The 17,142-nt window shown below is 41.1% G+C and overlaps 1 pseudogene across 1 annotated transcript; it reads right to left on the bottom strand.

Moving 5' to 3' along the window:
• Nucleotides 1-2,392: 2,392 nt before the first annotated feature.
• On the bottom strand, nucleotides 2,393-13,700 carry LOC308624283 (DLA class II histocompatibility antigen, DR-1 beta chain-like; annotated as a pseudogene). The gene is made up of 6 exons: nucleotides 13,608-13,700; nucleotides 7,933-8,317; nucleotides 4,639-4,909; nucleotides 3,884-3,968; nucleotides 3,648-3,757; nucleotides 2,393-2,577 (listed from the first exon to the last, which is right to left on the bottom strand). The product of its transcript is annotated as a DLA class II histocompatibility antigen, DR-1 beta chain-like (transcript).
• Between the last annotated feature and the right edge of the window lie 3,442 nt (nucleotides 13,701-17,142).

The following is a 17,142-nucleotide window of genomic DNA, read 5'->3' as shown; positions in this document are numbered from 1 at the left end:
GAGAAAAGGGATCCCTCTTGCACTGTTGGTGGGAATGTAAATTGATACAGCCATGATGGAGAACAGTATGGAGGTTCCTTAAAGAACAAAAATAGAATTACCATATGACCCAGCAATCCCACTACTGGGCATATACCCAGAGGAAACCATAATTCAAAAAGACACATGCACCCCAATGTTTATCATTGCAGCACTGTTTACAATAGCCAGGTCATGGGAGCAACCTAAATGCCCATCGACAGATGAATGAGTAAAGAAGATGTGGCACATATATACAGTGGAATATTACTCAGCCATGAAAAGGAACGAAATTGGGTCATTTGTAGAGACATGGATGGATCTAGAGACTCTCATACAGAGTGAAGTAAGTCAGAAAGAGAAAAACAAATATCGTATATTAATGTATATATGTGGAACCTAGAAAATGGTACCGGTTTACAGAGCAGAAATTGAGACACAGATGTAGAGAACAGATGTATGGACACCAAGGGGGGAAAGCGGTGGGGGGTGGTGGTGGTGGTGTGATGAATTGGGTGATTGGGATTGACATGTATACACTGATGTGTATAAAATGGATGACTAATAAGAAAAAAAAATAAAGTTGTACCTAATATAAAAGGGGTTTTTAATATGTGTTTGCCAAATAAATTAATCAATTAATTAATTTACTGGTGCACACCATATTTAGTGTTAAGTGATATAAAAAATAAATTTTTGATTACATAAAATATTTGAAAGTTCTTCAATTAAAAATGATTAAATAAGATATTCAGACAAGTCAAGCTTTCAAATCTGTTCGTTACAACATATTTTCTCATTGTCATTTAGGCCACCACTTTTACAAACCTTCCATTGTTTCTGTATACACATGTGAGTAGAATAGAACGGAATGGAATGGGTATAGCTAGATATTCTTATTCTCCTCCTCTAATTTATTAAGCAAAATGTTGTATACTACACATACTCTCCTGTACCTTGCTCCAAATATATTTTGGAGATTATTCCATAGCAGGGTACAGAGAGCTTCTCATTTTTTTCTAGCTGCAGGGTACTTCATCATTTAGATCAGTGTATTCATGCATTCCCTTTTGTTTCCCAGCATTTTCTCTGTTTTCTGCTAAGGTAAGGTCCACGCAGTATTCTCTCACGACAGACAGTTTGTCACACTATCTTGGGGGGGGCCCTCAGAAATACATCTTTTCCACTACAGTGGCTTTGTCCCGATAGCTTTCTGAAAAGAGCACATCCCAAGTCAGCGTCAGCATGCCACTGATTTTTATTCAAGAGATAGAAAAAAAATTGAGGTGTTGAAGTCTACCCTTAATAATAAGGGTAGAGGTACCCAGGTTTAGATATTTTCTTTTAAAAAAATCAGGGAAAAGAGACAAAAGAATGTGATTGAAGGCATCATATACTTACAAGTTACCTGCATGTCTTGTATTTGTTGTCCCCTTTCTGTATCCCATGGTGTGAAGGGACTTGTGTGTTTGTCTTTGAGAATGCAAAGATGTAGGAGACCAGAAAGTGGGTTCAGTAAGGGCTTTCTCCTAGCTCAGGGCAACACGCCTAAATACAGAATGCAGAAAACCCGAGATAAAACAGGGAAGGAAGCAAGAAAACCTTCCAGATCACATGTGTCCAAAATTCCGGAATGTAAATGAAAACCATCTTTGTTTTGTGATGCAACTCTCCCTTTCTTTTTTCCTTCTATTTCTTGTCCTTGATGCTGTATGAAGCAGAAGATTCACTCCCTGTGTATTCCAGAAAATAAATATAAGGAAATGTGGGCCAAAGGAGGCAGCAAGCGTAGAAAACAAAGAGGATCAGGAAAGAATGAAATAAGGTACTGGAATCAACAGTGGGAACTTCCAGGTCCAGGTGAGGGGCTGAGGAAGCCATCCAGGACATTTCCTGCAGGGTCATTCAACCAGATCCTGAGCAAACCAGATCCTGAGAAAGTACTCTTGTGAAGAATGAGTGCTAAGCAGGAAACCTTTTCATGCTGTGAAGAAGCTGGGACAGAAGGTTCTTCTTTTTAAAAACATTTTTTTTTTAATTGAAGTAGAGTTGATTTACAATGCTGTGCCAATCTCTGCTGTACAGCAAAGGGACTCAGTTACACACATATAGACGTTCTTTTTTATATTCTTTTCCATTATGGTTCATCACAGGAGATTGGATATAGTTCCCTGCACTATACATTAGGACCTTGTTGTTTATCCAACCTATATATAATAGTTTGCATCTGTTCATCCCAAACTCCCACTCCATTCTTCTCCCACCTCCCCTCCCCCTTGACAACCACAAATCTGTTCTCTATGTCTATGAGTCAGTTTCTGTTTTGTAGATAGGTTCATTTGTGCCATATTTTAGATTCCACATAGAAGTGACATCATATGGTATCTGTCTCTTTCCGACTTACTTCACTTAGTACGATCACCTCTAGTTGATGGGACAGAAGGTTCTTGCTTGAGTGTCACCATCTTCGCTCCAGCTCTGGAGTCCTACAGGAGACAGAGGAGAGGGGTGTTTCCAGACCTACCTCTTCATGCTGCTTCTTTCCCTCTTTTTGGGGGCCTCACGTTAAAGCCCTGTAGTAAGAAGGGGGAAATCATTCTTTTTTTTGCGGTACGAGGGCCTCTCACTGTTGTGGCCTCTCCCGTTGCGGAGCACAGGCTCCAGACGCGCAGGCTCAGTGGCCAAGGCTCACGGGCCCAGCCGCTCCGCGGCATGTGGGATCTTCCCGGACCAGGGCACGAACCCGTGTCCCCTGCATTGGCAGGCAGACTGTCAACCACTGTGCCACCAGGGAAGCCCGGAAATCATTCTTAAGCCTCCCTGAGCCAAAGATACTTTAGAGCACAGGCCTCTTATATTATTTATTTATTTATTTTAAACTGAAGTATAGTTGATTTACAATGCTGTGTTCATTTCTGCTGTATAGCAAAGTGATTCAGTTACACACACACACACACACACACACACATATTTTCTTTTCCTTTATGGTTTATCCCAAGATGCTGAATATAGTTCCCTGTGCTATACAGTAGGACCTTGTTGTTTATCCATCCTATATGTAATAGTTTGCATCTGCTAACCCCAAACTCCCAGTCCATCCATCCCCCACCCCGTTCCCCTCGGCAAACACAAGTCTGTTCTCTTATTAGCTGGTGCAAAGCTTTATTGCAAACCGCCTAATCAGAATTCAAAGTCTTTCTCATTTTATCTGTCTCCTGTCTTGTCATCTCCACCACCATTTCTAGGAGGCCAAATCTATCTAAAAGAGGATAAAAGGGCATTACCTGTGGGCTGAAGTCCAGAGTATCCTAGGAAAGGGAAGGGAGGATGTATACTTAAAAGATACGGAGGAAAGTCTGTCCCCGGATACAATGTCCCCAGCCCCTGACTCCCCCCTCTCACCTGAGATTTCTCTACATCACCACCCATATCACCTGATGCCAGGGTGGAGAGGAGAGGAGAGAAGTCCCTGAGAGCATGTGACCTAGGAAGCTTCCGTCTCACAAATCCAGCATCATTTCATCAGGCTTAGCGTCTCTTCCTGCATTTGCCCCAGGATCTCCATCTGAGATCTCCATGCATGATAACCCTTCTCTTATCTCTACAGGCCATCACCTCTTATATTTCACCCATAAATAACTGTGGACTGTTGATTTCTGGATTTCCAGGAAATTTGAGATCGACTGGGTAAAGGTTGCTCAATGTGCCCTCTGAATATCGATGTCCCTGTATGATGACCCTGTAGGATAGGGTCATCGATATTCAGAGAACTCACTGAGCAAAGGCATACTTCTTCCTCCAAAAAACCTGCAGGGCATCTCAGCTGATAACAGCTTCCTTACCATTTTAATTCCTGATTAAGAGCAGCCCCACCCCAAGGAAGAGCAGACCCATAACACAGGCCCCGATTCTACTCAGCATCTTGCCTTGTGAAGGTTCATACCGTGTCCCTGAGAAAAGAAGCTAGTTTGGGTGATTTTTACCCTGAATACAACTTCTCTGAGACTCTGAGAGCTTTGATTGGGGGTAGAAGCCTGATCTGAAAGAATTAGAATAATTGGCCATTCCTAGAAAAGGAATGGCTACAAGGTTCAGGCAGTGAATCGTTTAAATATCACAGCCCTGGCATCTTCAACACACGTCTTCAACATCTGTTGGATGAGGAGCCTGGGACTGGATGAGATTGAACTCCCCTCAGGTCAGGAACATCCCTGTAGAGAATGTGCCCCTTCTCAGGTCACAATAACACCTCAAAGCAGGAGTGTCAGAAGCACAAGCCCAGCCTGACACAGGGGACTGGTGCCCAGGACCAAGGGGTGACCATGACCTGTGATGTCATGGGAGGCTCAAAACAGGGACATCCTCTATTCTGCTTGTCAGGCAGAACTGCCTCCCCAAGGAGTATAGGTATTTGTAGAAACCATCACGGGATGTCTGTAAACTATCAGGGGATTTCTATCACAGGATATCACTGAGCAGCCCCAATAACCTAAGCTGAAGGAGAGAAGAACTTGGAGCAAATGCACATATGCTGTGGGGAGAGGAGAAACTTGACACTCGGGGGTAAGCAAGTCTCCTCCCTGATGGATAAGGAATTTTCGAGGTTAGAAAGCTTCTCACTCCATTCCACTGTGGCAGGGCTCATCCAGCTGGGGTGCTCCACGTGGCAGGTGTAGACCTCTCCACTCTGAGGAACTATTTCAAGCATCACTATGGTCGGGAAGGTCCAGTCTCCATTAGGGATCAGGCCTGTGGAGACCACCCCCCGCCTCCTCTTCCTGGCCATTCTGGAAGCACCTGACTTCAGTGTGGCCTGGATAGAAACCATTCACAGAGCAGACCAGGAGGCTGTGGTGCCACAGGGGCTGGGTCTTTGCAGGATACACAGTCACTGTAGGCTCCAGTAGGAGAGAAAATGTAGAGGGAATAGTGAGGGAGATAGTAAGTCTCCTGACCAGATGCAGCCTTGGGCAGGCCAGGCTGCCATGTGGCTTAGGAGAAGTCAGTGTCATGGGTCTTTAATTTAACCCTTAAAACAGGGCCTATTAGAGTTGAGAGATGTTGAGCTAAATTGTGGGGTTTCTTTTCATAATTCAGAACAGTTACTTATTGTTGAATTATTTACAAATTTTGCAAGACACAGGGTGCCTTCAATAAAAGGGTGATTTCTGTAACTAGGCTGCCTGGGTTCAAATCCAGGCTCACTTCTAACTGGTTAATCCTGGGAGAGTTTTTAAATCCCCCTGTGCCTCAGTTTTCTCTCCTCTAAAGGAGGATAATGATATGAATTTACCTCTTCAAGTTAAATGAGTCATATATACAATGGAATACTACTCAGCCATAAAAAGGAATGAAATAATGCCATTTGCAGCAACATGGATGGACCTAGAGATGATCATACTAAGTGAAGTAAGTCAGAAGGAGAAATACAAATACCATATGATATCACTTATATGTGAAATCTAAAATATGACACAAATGAACTTATCTATGAAAGAGAAACAGACTCACAAACATAGAGAACAGTCTTGTGGTTGCCAAGGAGGGCGGGGCTGGGGGAGGGATGGAGTGGGAGGCTGGGGTTAGCAGATGTAAGCTATTATACTGTATATGGAATGGATAAACAACAAGGTCCTACTGTATAGCCCAGAGAACTATATTCAATATCCTATGATAAACCATAATGGAAAAGGATATTTTAAAAAGGATGTATATATGTATAACTGAATCACTTTGCTGTACAGCAGAGATTAACACAACATTGTAAATAAACTATACTTCAATAAAAAATATTGATCATCATATTAAAAAAAAAGAGTTAATGGACTTAAACTATGTAAAGAAATGGCTGGGGGAATTCCCTGGCGGTCCAGTGGTTAGGACTCTGCTCTCACTGCTGAAGGCCCAGGTTCAGTCCCTGGTCAGGGAATTAAAGTCCCACAAGCCGCACAGGGGGGCCAAAAAAGAAAAAAAAAGAAGTGGCCAGAACTTAGCTTTCAGTATACGTCAGTTACTTATTGAATGTTTTTACTGTGAAAGAAAGTGTGATTCACAGCTTCAGGGTAAATTAGGGAACAGTAGTGGGGTAGATAGAGATATAGAGTCTGAAATCCTGGTTACACTGCCTCAATGGACTCACATCTTAGAATAGCACAGACATGGTTCTTCCCCTGAGAAGCAGAGATAGACAGAGGTCATTCTCTAACTCTATGAGTTGTGTCTCAAGGAAAGCATGAGTCCTGCAGAGGAAAAGGAACAAGGAAAGTTAATCATTTAAAAAGTTTTTTATTGTTTTATACTCAGCTGATGGATCTCTCTCTCTCTCTTGCTCTTCCCCCCCCCCCCCCAAAGCCACATCTAGTTTTGCAATTGTTATCGTTTTAGAATTCTCTCTCCTTCTAAACTGACATTTGAGATCAGGGCAGGGTCTGGGACTCTTCACATCTGAGACAACCTCTAGCACTCTCAGGCCCTCAATAAATACAATTATTTTAAAAGAAAGGAGAGGGACTTCCTCGGATGTCCAGTGGTTAAGACTCCGCCCTCCCAATGCTCGGGGCCTGGGTTTGATCCCTGGATGGGGAACTAAGATCCCACATACTGCAACTAAGCCTGCGTGCCACAACTAGAGAAGCCCTCGTGTGGCATCTAGACCCAGCACAGTCCAAAACAAACAAATAAATAAATTAATTAATTTTAAAAAAAAGGAGAAATGGGGGACACATTTGTACAGTACCACAAAATAGCAGATTTAAGATTGATGGTAAATCATTAGTCACAATTTTTCAGTTTCTATTTCAGTAAGTAAAACATGTTAAATTCTTTATATGGAAAATATTGAACAGGATCTAATAGAAACCACAAACTGGAGAAAATGTTGAATCAAGTATCAGCAAAGTGTTAATAATCTTACTGCATAGACAACCCATAAAATGACTGAGAAAAGCACTAGGACCCTAGTGGCAACAGATTAATAGATAATGCTTTGAGCAGTCATTACAATTGGGGGGGGGGAGGAAAAGAGAGAAGAACTTTAGAAATAAAAGAAATGTAAGTTAAAAATAATAAGATAAATTTCCAACTAAGTGGCAATATGGAAAATAAAATCTAACAATGGGGAATGTGAGGTAAATTGTTTACAACCATACAAAGGGAAAACACAACTACTTAAGTACTATTAGCATTATAAAAATAGTAACATCAGTATGGTATTATTAAGTAACAAAATTGTATCTGAAAAGCTAGCTTCACAATCATTTCAAATATGTAAAAATATACACACTAAGAAAGCAAAAGAGTAGTTGGAAATTTAGACCTAAAAGTAGCCTCAGAAAGGTCGGAGGTGATTGGGAGGTTCTTCTCCGCTGCACCCCTAATTAGTCTCCCTCACAAATTTCATTATCAAAGAAACGCACCTGCACACAGACCCCAGCACATTTATTTCCGGGGTTTCAGGAGTAAGGGGGTGTGTGCCCAGAGCAGACTGGGGCTCCTCTCACGTTCTCCCAAGCCTCTTACATTCCTCACCTCTCCTCCCCTACCCTCCCCCAACCACAGACACCTGGAGGTCCCTTCCCGCATCTCTGATCATCCACCCCAGCCAGCCTTTTCCTCCGTCTCCCCTGCCCCAGACTCTCCCAGGGCGGCAGTGGAGGATGCCTGGAGCCCTCCCTCCTGCATCCCTCTCCCCATACCCCCCTCCCTCCCGGTCCTCTCAGACCCCAGGCCCACTCCCCCCACCATACACACACTCTCTCCCCTCTCACCAGCACACGTCGACAAAGTCTCACATTAGTTTTCCCACAGAAGGCTCTCACGTGTACCCTCCTAGCTTGTATTTGTCCGCAATCCTACACACTCAGCCTAGACTCAGTCCCTCTGTCTCTGTGTCTCTCTGTCTCTGTCACCCCCCACTCCCGCCCCGACCTCGCCGCCGCACGGTGCTGCTCTCCAAGAACTTGTAGTTGATCCTGCAGAAGGTGTGCATGGCGGCCCGCGCCCGCTGCAGGGCATCCTTCTGGCGGTTCCAGAGCTCCGCGGCCGGCCGCCCCAGCTCGCTCACCTCCGGGTCCTCCCCAACGTGGCTGTCGAAGCGCACCAGCTCCTCCCGGTTATAGATGTACCTGTCCAGGAAGTGCACCTGCCGCGTGCTGTTGGAGAGATGACACTCGGACTTTACCTGCACCATGAAAAGTGCTGTGGGGACAGGAATGACGTTGTCACCCGGGCGCATGGGAAGAGACTGGCGGTGACGCCCACCGGGCGCAGGCGGGGGGACGCTAGGACTCCCTCGGAGGCTCTACCGGCACCCCACGGGTTCATCTTCCACCTGCCAGCGGTGGAGGAAGGACGTGCTGGGCGGAAGAGACCCCTCTGCTCCTGAGCCATTCGGGCTCCACTTGGCTTCCATGCTCGCCTGGACATCTCCAAGTGTGAACTGGACCGGGATTTGCCCCATCACCATATCCTCTTAGGAGCCTCCTTCATTCTGTAAGTACTTGGTTAGGGCTGTGCTTGTGCCCAAACTTCGCTGTCCCTTGGGACTCCAAGGAAGGGAACACAGCCGTCTCCCCTCCACTTGTGGAGCTTAAAATTTAGTGAGAGTGATGGACAAAAGCCAAACACTCAAGAATTTATACAGAAGTGAGAAATGTCAGGATAAAAGTGTGGCATTCGTATAGCAGAGAATGATAGGATGACCTAAATTAGGTTAGGGTGCCAGAGAAGTGGTCTCTGAAGACCACTTTAAGTGGTAACATAAAAGCTTACGTGGATGTGAGCTAGAGGAAGTGTGTGTGTGTGTGTGTGTGTGTGTGTGTGTGTGTGTGTGTTTAGGGGAAAAAGAGAGACACATTTTAGGTAACGGTAATACTGTGTGGAAAAGCTGAAAGAATTGATGAACTTCCTCTAGAAAGTTCACGGAAGCACAGAGAGTGAGAAAAAGGAGGGGGAAAGATTAGACTGGAAAAATCACATGGAACCAGGCACTTAAAATCCTCTTTTGAATTTTGACTTTATGCTAAATGTAATGAGAACTATTGAAGAGTTTTAGGAGATTAAAACCATAACCCCAATACAGGTCCACAATCCCTTTTCTGCATTTCCAAATCTGGACAGCTCAGAAAATCAAATTTTCTAAAAATTTGCTGCTAAAATTCGCTTGGCAAATCTGACCTGTTGAGGGAAGGGGTCAAAAGTGTCTCAGAGCTCTTATTGGTTACATGTGGTTCTGTAGCTTCACTGTGTGTAAAGATACATATAGACATAAATATACACATATATATCATATGAATGCACATATTTTTGATTTTTTGGTATTAAATTACAGTATCATTGACATTATGTTAGTTCCAAGTTTACAAGATGATTCAATATTGTTAAAGGTTATACTCCATTTAAAGTTATTACAAAATAATGGTTATATTTCCCTGTGTTGTACAATATATCTTGTTGCTTGTTTATTTTATTCATAGTAGTTTGTATCTCTTAATCCCATACCTTTATCTTGCCCCTCCCCCCTTCCATTTCCCCACTTGTAGCCACTAGTTCACTCTTTGTATTTGTGAGTCTGTTTCTGTTTTGTCATATACATTTGTTTTATTTTTTAGATTCCACTTGTAAGTGATAACATAGAGTATTTGACTTTCTCTGTCTGACTTATTCCACTAACCATAATACTCTGTAGGTCCATCCACATTGTTGCAAATGGCAGAATTTCATTCTTTTTTATGGCTGAGTAATAGTCCACTGTGTGTGTGTGTGTGTGTGTGTGTGTGTGTGTGTATATATATATATATATATATATATATATATATATATATATATAAACACCACATCTTTACCCACTCATTTGTTGATGGACACTTAGGTTGCTTCTGCATCTTGAATATTTGTAAATAATGCTGCAGTGAACATTGGGTTGCATGTATGTTTTCAAATGAATGTTTTTGTTTCTTTCAAAAATGAAAATGAAAATATTTTTGCCTTTAGATTTAGTTGAATTGTGAAAATGTCAAAAAGAGTTAAAGAATAACCCTGTGTTTAAAAGTAAGAAGAATAAAAGGAAGTTTCTGGTATCATTAATAGTGTGGAAAGTAGCATTGCTGCAGAAATTTGAGGCATTTTATTGAAAAATATTGTAGCAGCCACCACTATTTATGACTTAAAAAGACAAGTTGTTGAAATAAAATAGAGATGTGATGATCAAGAACTCGTGACATTTTGAAAAACATGGTGTAAGGCAAAAAATAAAAATGAAGATCTTGAACTTGCTTTGATTGAACGGGTTCAACAAGAAAGGAATGAATTTGTTCAACTGTCTAGTTTTGGGGGTAATGAAACAAGCTAAATAAAACCACGAAGAGCTGAACTGGAAGGTGAGTGTGTGTAGAAAGTGTAAGTCTAGAATTTTTAGAAGCAGCATAGTGTATATAAAGCAGTGTTTTCAACCTCAGCACTATGGACATTTTGGACCAGGTGGTTCTTTGTGGCTGGGGAGAGGGAGCTGTTCTGTGCGTAGTAGCCTGTCTATCAGCTTTCCTGGCCTCTACCCACTAGTTGTCAAAAGAAACCCCCTGTGTGCCAACTAAAAATGGTGCTATCTGGAGCCAATATTCTGCAGCGGGTGAAGGAACGGGGAGAAAGTGTGCTGAGCTGTCGTTGGGTGAGAACCATGGGTGTAAATCATATGAAAAAACTGTCCTGGAGTAACCACTCTCAATTATGGAGCAGCTGAGAGTGGCATAGAAAAATTTGCCAATATTATATCTGTTGAAAATCTTGGTCCTACATGATATATGTTTTTTGGGAAGCCAGTCCCAGTGAAGAGCTGTTTTTTCCAATAAAATAAATTTGTTCAGTCCAACCAAAGTTGACTGATTTCTTTGCCTTGGCAATTAGTCACTGTGATATTGTGATTTATGAAAAGAAACATGTATTTGTTCTTCATCCCCATTTCTGCCACAGATCTCCTAAAACTCTGGAAATTTCCTAAGGGGTAAAATCAATAAATGAGTCTTTTATATTAATTAGGTGACTTTTGGATCCAGTCTAAGGAGATGTACTGGTCCATAGTCCTCCCTATCTCAATAAACAGCATCACCATCCACCTAGTTATCATGCAAGACAAAATCCTGAGGGATAAGCTTTTGATTTTCTATCTTCCAACTCCCACCATTTAATTCATTAACAAGTCACTCAACAATCTATCCCAAATCTGTTCACTTCATCGCTACTACACTAAATGAAGTCACAGGCACATCTTCCCTGGAGAACCCTTCTACTCTCTCCTAACTGGTCTCCGTGACTCCACTTGGAACCCCTGCAATCCAATCTCCATGAGGTAGCTAGAATTAATTTTTAAAATAAATATAAATGGACTCTCCTTGTAACCCCTTAGTAGCTTCATATAGCTCTGTAAATAAAAGTCAAATTTCTCACTATGGCCATCAGGGCCTAACATGATTTGACTCCTGACTTTCTCTCTAACCTCATCTTATTCCACTCCCCAACTTGCTTTCTCTGCTTCAGCTCCTCTAACCTTCTTTCCGTCTCTTAAACACAGCAAACATCTTCCCACACTTTGACCTTTCCCTTGGTCCCTCTCCCTGGAGCATTTGTCCCTTAGATCCTTCCCATGTCTGGCTTCTTCTGATCATTTATGTCTCAATTGAATGTCACAGGGAGAGCTCTCTAGATACTTGCACTGAAGTCAGGTGAATACAATTTTCTCAGTCCCTTAACCCTTATATATTTTTTAGAGCATTTATTGCTGTTTGAAATGTTTTTCTTGGTTCAATGTTTATTGGGTTGTTGTCTTTCTCTCTTGTCATTAGGTAACTTCCATGATCATAAGCGACTTTTTTTCTGTTATTCAAATAGAATCCTCTGTGCCTAGGACAGAGCCCAGTATATAATAGTTGTTCAAAAAAGTATTTGTCATCTAAATGAATAAAGCCATAGTTTTGGGAATTGATCTTTGTGGGGCTCTTGGTAAAGCAAGAGGGGCTCCAGTTCCAACATACTTTTGTAATCATGACACCTTATGCCTCTTCTACTTTCCTGTGAGAAATTCAGACTAACTTCCTCTTTCTCCTCTTACTACTTGGAAGAAATATTCACAGGTAAGGAAAAGGTGTTTTAAGAAATAGGGAACATTTCATGAAATTTCATTTCATCCAATGTGTCTGTTATAGTGCTGAGGGTTTGTGCAAACCAGGGATTTTTAGTAACAGTGATGACATAGTAGGGGAAAGAATAGGGAAAAACCGGAAGGAGAGGTAACCAAAGATGGCTAATTATGGAAAATAGATGGCATGATGAATGAACCTATGAAATTTGGGCCCAAGACTCCAAGAGGCCAGTGAGTTCCCTTGATTTCCTTACTGGCTTTCAGCCCTATGGGATGGAAACAGCCTTCACACGCTCTGTATCCTGCTCAGGGTGTATGGTTTGAACCATATGAAATTGCTGATACTTGACTATTTGGGGTTTATAAAAATATAATTTCATAATTTATTCTATATTAGTTAAATCTCTTCTTGTGGGTTCAGGCCAGAGAAAGAGGAGATATAGGAGAAACTGATAGGATAGAAAGGTTCAAAATAGAATAAGCACTAATAAGCACTAACCTGTGTCAGGTTTTCAGTTCTTATGAGTTCTTTAAGGCATCATAGATTGCCCCTTAGATGCTCCTTAACTACAGGGTCATTCTCAGTACTAAGGATCCCTGCTTCAGGTACAGAGTGCTTTACGCAGGAGAAATAGGGAGAAAACTAACCCCAACTTTTGTCAGAGTACCTCCAGTACAGGCATACAGGCCTTATAAAGAGCGGGGTTTAGGGAGAAAGAAAAGGAGACAATAGATAACCAACCAGGACCTACTGTACAGCACAGGGAACTCTACTCAGTATTTTGTAATAACCTATAAGGGAAAAGAATCTGAAAAAGAATATATATCTATAACTGAAGTGCTGTGCTGTACACCTGAAACTAACTCGATAATGTAAATCAACTATACTTCAACTTAAAAAAAGAAAAGAAAAGGAGACAATGGTGAGGTCTCTTGATACATCCTCACGTATTAGCGAGAGGTAGCTGCATCACAGATCCCATGGACATAACACAGGATCTTCTAGGAGAGATCTTTCTAATTCCTTTTGAGTCCCCATAAAATTTTCAGAGGATTGTTCCCATTTTCTGGCATAACTCAACAGAATAAAGGGAACCACGGATGGGAATTATTTTGAAATCATTAATAATCATTTTAGATTATTTTTGAAAGCACTTCTAAATCCTCTCAAAACCCCGAAGGAATGGGATGTAAGGCTGGAGAGGTTTTATTAGAAGAGAGTTGACAAGAAATAGCCTATATGTATATATACAAAGGCACCTTATGCTGGTCTCATAAAGAGGGCAAGTACCCAGGCTCCTTTTGTTTGTGGAAGGAATTGAGGCTCCATATGATAAAGGTAAGTAGTTACTGAAGAAGATGTCAGGGTTTTAAGTGACATGGCCTGGACCCAGACAAAGCTAACTCCCTCCCTTCCCCCACATCCCAAAATAGCTCACCATCCAAGGTGTGCATTTACCTCTCCAGCCCAAGCCAGGAGCGGGCTCAGCACCATCAGTATCACTGTCAGTATTACTGTCCAGGAGCCTGCGGGGAACCAAAGGCACACCATGCAGGAGAAGAGAAGAAGACAAGGTGCAGGGGAGCAGACAAATCTCATTGAGGACTAGGACCCTCCTCCAACCCACATCTCAAATATTACCAACCAAGGAACTCATTTCTTAGTTCCTGGATTGGGTCGTCTCAGTTTTGGAGAACCAATCAGATTCATCTGTGAACATCATCATCAGTTGCTGGTTAGATACTCAGTATGAAGTTCCTCTTTTGAAACTTAGATTTCCTTCCTTAGGAGAATTGTTTTAATTTCGTGCTTTAAAGGTTTGATCCAGTTGTATTTATAACATTTTAACTGGGGCCCTATAGTGAGCCAGCTCTGTGCTGGTCAATGATGGTCACCCAAGTTTTTCAGGATTGTCTCCAGATGCTGTCACTGAGTTTAGTGGGACCTCCAGGATACACATAGAGAAAGCGGCTTATCAGGGGCAATCCTTGTGGAATGGAGGATCTTGAAGGTACCTTTGTAGAGCATGTAACTAACAATGTAATAGGGTCAATGTCCAAATCACATTCTACAGGGGACTGAGAGATTGATAATGGACTCAAATCAGCCCTTGACACAGCAACTCTGCTTTAGAATAATTAATATTTTATGTGAAAAAGTGATCAATCCCTTCCTCCCAGTTCCCATTTTGACTTCCTCATTTAATTGAGGATATTTCCCTTTCTTTCTCTTTTAAAAAGTTTTTAAATTTTATTTCATTTATTTTTTATACAGCAGGTTCTTACTAGTTATCTATTTTATACATATTAGTGTATATATATCAACCCCAATCTCCCAATTCATCCCACCATCACCACCCCCCACCATCAGTTTCCCCCCTTGGTGTCCATACATTTGTTCTCTACATCTGTGTCTCTGTTTCTGCCCTGCAAACCTGCTCATCTGTACCATTTTTCTAGGTTCCACATTTATGCATTAATAGGCGATATTTGTTTTTCTCTTTCTGACTTACTTCACTCTGTGTGACAGTCTCTAGATCCATCCACGCCTCTACAAATGACCCAATTTCGTTCCTTTTTATGGTTGAGTAATATTCCATTGTATATATGTACCACATCTTTAACCATTTGTCTGTCGATGGGCATTTAGGTTGTTTCCATGACCTGGCTCTTGTAAATAGTGCTGCAATGAATATTGGGGAACATGTTTCTTTTTGAATTATGGTTTCCTCTGGGTATATGCCCAGTAATGGGATTGCTGGGTCATATGGTAATTCTATTTTTAGTTTTTTAAGGAACCTCCATACTGTTCTCCATAGTGGCTGTATCAATTTACGTTCCCACCAACAGTGCAAGAGGGATCCCTTTTCTCTACACCCTCTCCAGCATTTGTTGTCTGTAGATTTTCTGATGATGCCCATTCTAACTGGTGTGAGGTGATACCTCATTGTAGTTTTGATTTGCATTTCTCTAATAACTAGTGATGTTGAGCAGATTTTCATGTGCTTCTTGGCCATCTGTATGTCTTTGGAGAATTGTCTATTTATGTCTTCTGTCCGTTTTTTGATTGGGTTGTTTGTTTTCTTAATATTGAGCTGCATGAGCTGTTTATATATTTTGGAGATTAATCCTTTGTCCATTGATTCATTTACAAATATTTATCCCATTTTGAGGGTTGTCTTTTCGTCTTGACTGTAGTTTCCTTTGCTTTGCAAAAGTTTCATTAGGTCCCACTTGTTTATTTTGTTTTTATTTCCATTATTCTAGGAGGTGGATCAAAAAATATCTTGCTGTGATTTATGTCAAAGACTGTTCTTCCTATGTTTTCCTCTAAGAATTTTACAGTGTCTGGTCTTATATTTAGGTCTCTAATCCATTTTGAGCTTATTTTTGTGTATGGTGTTAGGGAGTGTTTTGATTTCATTCTTTTACATGTAACTGTCCAGTTTTCCCAACACCTCTTATTGAAGAGACTGTCTTTTGTGCATTGTATATCCTTGCCTCCTTTGTCATAGATTAGTTGACCACAGGTGCGTGGGTTTATCTCTGGGCTTTCTATCCTGTACCAGTGATCTGTATTTCTGGTATTGTGCCAGTACCATATTGTCTTGATTACTGTAGCTTTGTAGTATAGTCTGAAGTCAGGGAGTCTGATTCCTCCAGCTCTGTTTTTTTCCCTCAAGATTGCTTTGACTATTCGGGGTCTTTTGTGTCTCCATACAAATTTTAAGATTTTTTGTTCTAGTTCTGTAAAAAATGCCATTGGTAATTTGATAGGGATTTCATTGAATCTGTAGATTGCTTTGGGTAGTATAGTCATTTTCACAATATTGATTCTTCTAGTCCAAGAACATGATATATCTCTCTCCATGTGTTTGTGTCATCTTTGATTTCTTTCATCAGTGTCTTAATAGTTTTCTGAGTACAGGTCTTTTACCTCTTTAGGTAGGCTTATTCCTAGATATTTTATTCTTTTTGTTGCAATGGTGAATGGGATTGTTTCCTTAATTTCTCTTTCTGATCTTTCATTGTAAGTGTATAGGAATACAAGAGATCTCTGTGCATTAATTTTGTATCCTGCTACTTTACCAAATTCATTGATTAGCTCTAGTAGTTTTCTGGTGTCATTTTTAGGATTCTCTATGTATAGTATCATGTCATCTGCAAAGAGTGACAGTTTCACTTCTTCTTTTCCAATTTGGATTCCATCTATTTCTTTCTCTTCTCTGATTGCCATGGCTAGGACTTCCAAAATTATGTTTAATAATGGTGGTGAGAGTGGACATCCTTGTCTTGTTCTTAATCGTAGAGGAAATGCTTTCAGTTTCTCACCATTGAGAATGATGTTGGCTGTGGATTTGTCATATATGGCCTTTATTATGTTGAGGTAGGTTCCCTCTATGCCCACTTTCTGGAGGGTTTTTATCATAAATGGGTGTTGAGTTTTGTTAAAAGCTTTTTCTGCATCTACTGAGATGATCATGTGGTTTTTATTCTTCAATTTGCTAATATGGTGTATCACATTGATTGATTTGCATATAATGAATATTCCTTGCATCCCTGGGATAAACCCCACTTGATCATGGTGTATGATCCTTTTAATGTGTTGTTGGATTCTGTTTGCTAGTATTTTGTTGAGGATTTTTGCGTGTATATTCATGAGTAAGACTGGTCTGTAATTTTCTTTTTTTGTAGTATCTTTTTCTGGTTTTGGTATCAGGGTGATGGTGGCCTCATAGAATGAGTTTGGGAGTGCTCCCTCCTCTGCAATTTTTTGGAAGAGTTTGAGAAGGATGGGTGTTAGCTCTTCTCTAAATGTCTGATAGAATTCACCTGTGAAGCCATGTGGTCCTGGACTTTTGTTTGTTGGAAGATTTTAAATCACAGTTTCAATTTCACTACTTGTGATTGGTCTGTTCTTATTTTCTATTTCTTCCTGATTCAGTTTTGGAAGGTTATACCTTTCTAAGAATTTGTCCATTTCTTCCTGGTTG

Source organism: Mesoplodon bidens, assembly GCF_964165515.1.
Source record: "Mesoplodon bidens genome assembly, chromosome: 10".
Classification (NCBI taxonomy): Eukaryota; Metazoa; Chordata; class Mammalia; order Artiodactyla; family Ziphiidae; genus Mesoplodon; species Mesoplodon bidens.
The sequence above is the reverse complement of the archived record's forward strand: the minus strand, read 5'-3'. Positions and strand labels throughout refer to the sequence as shown.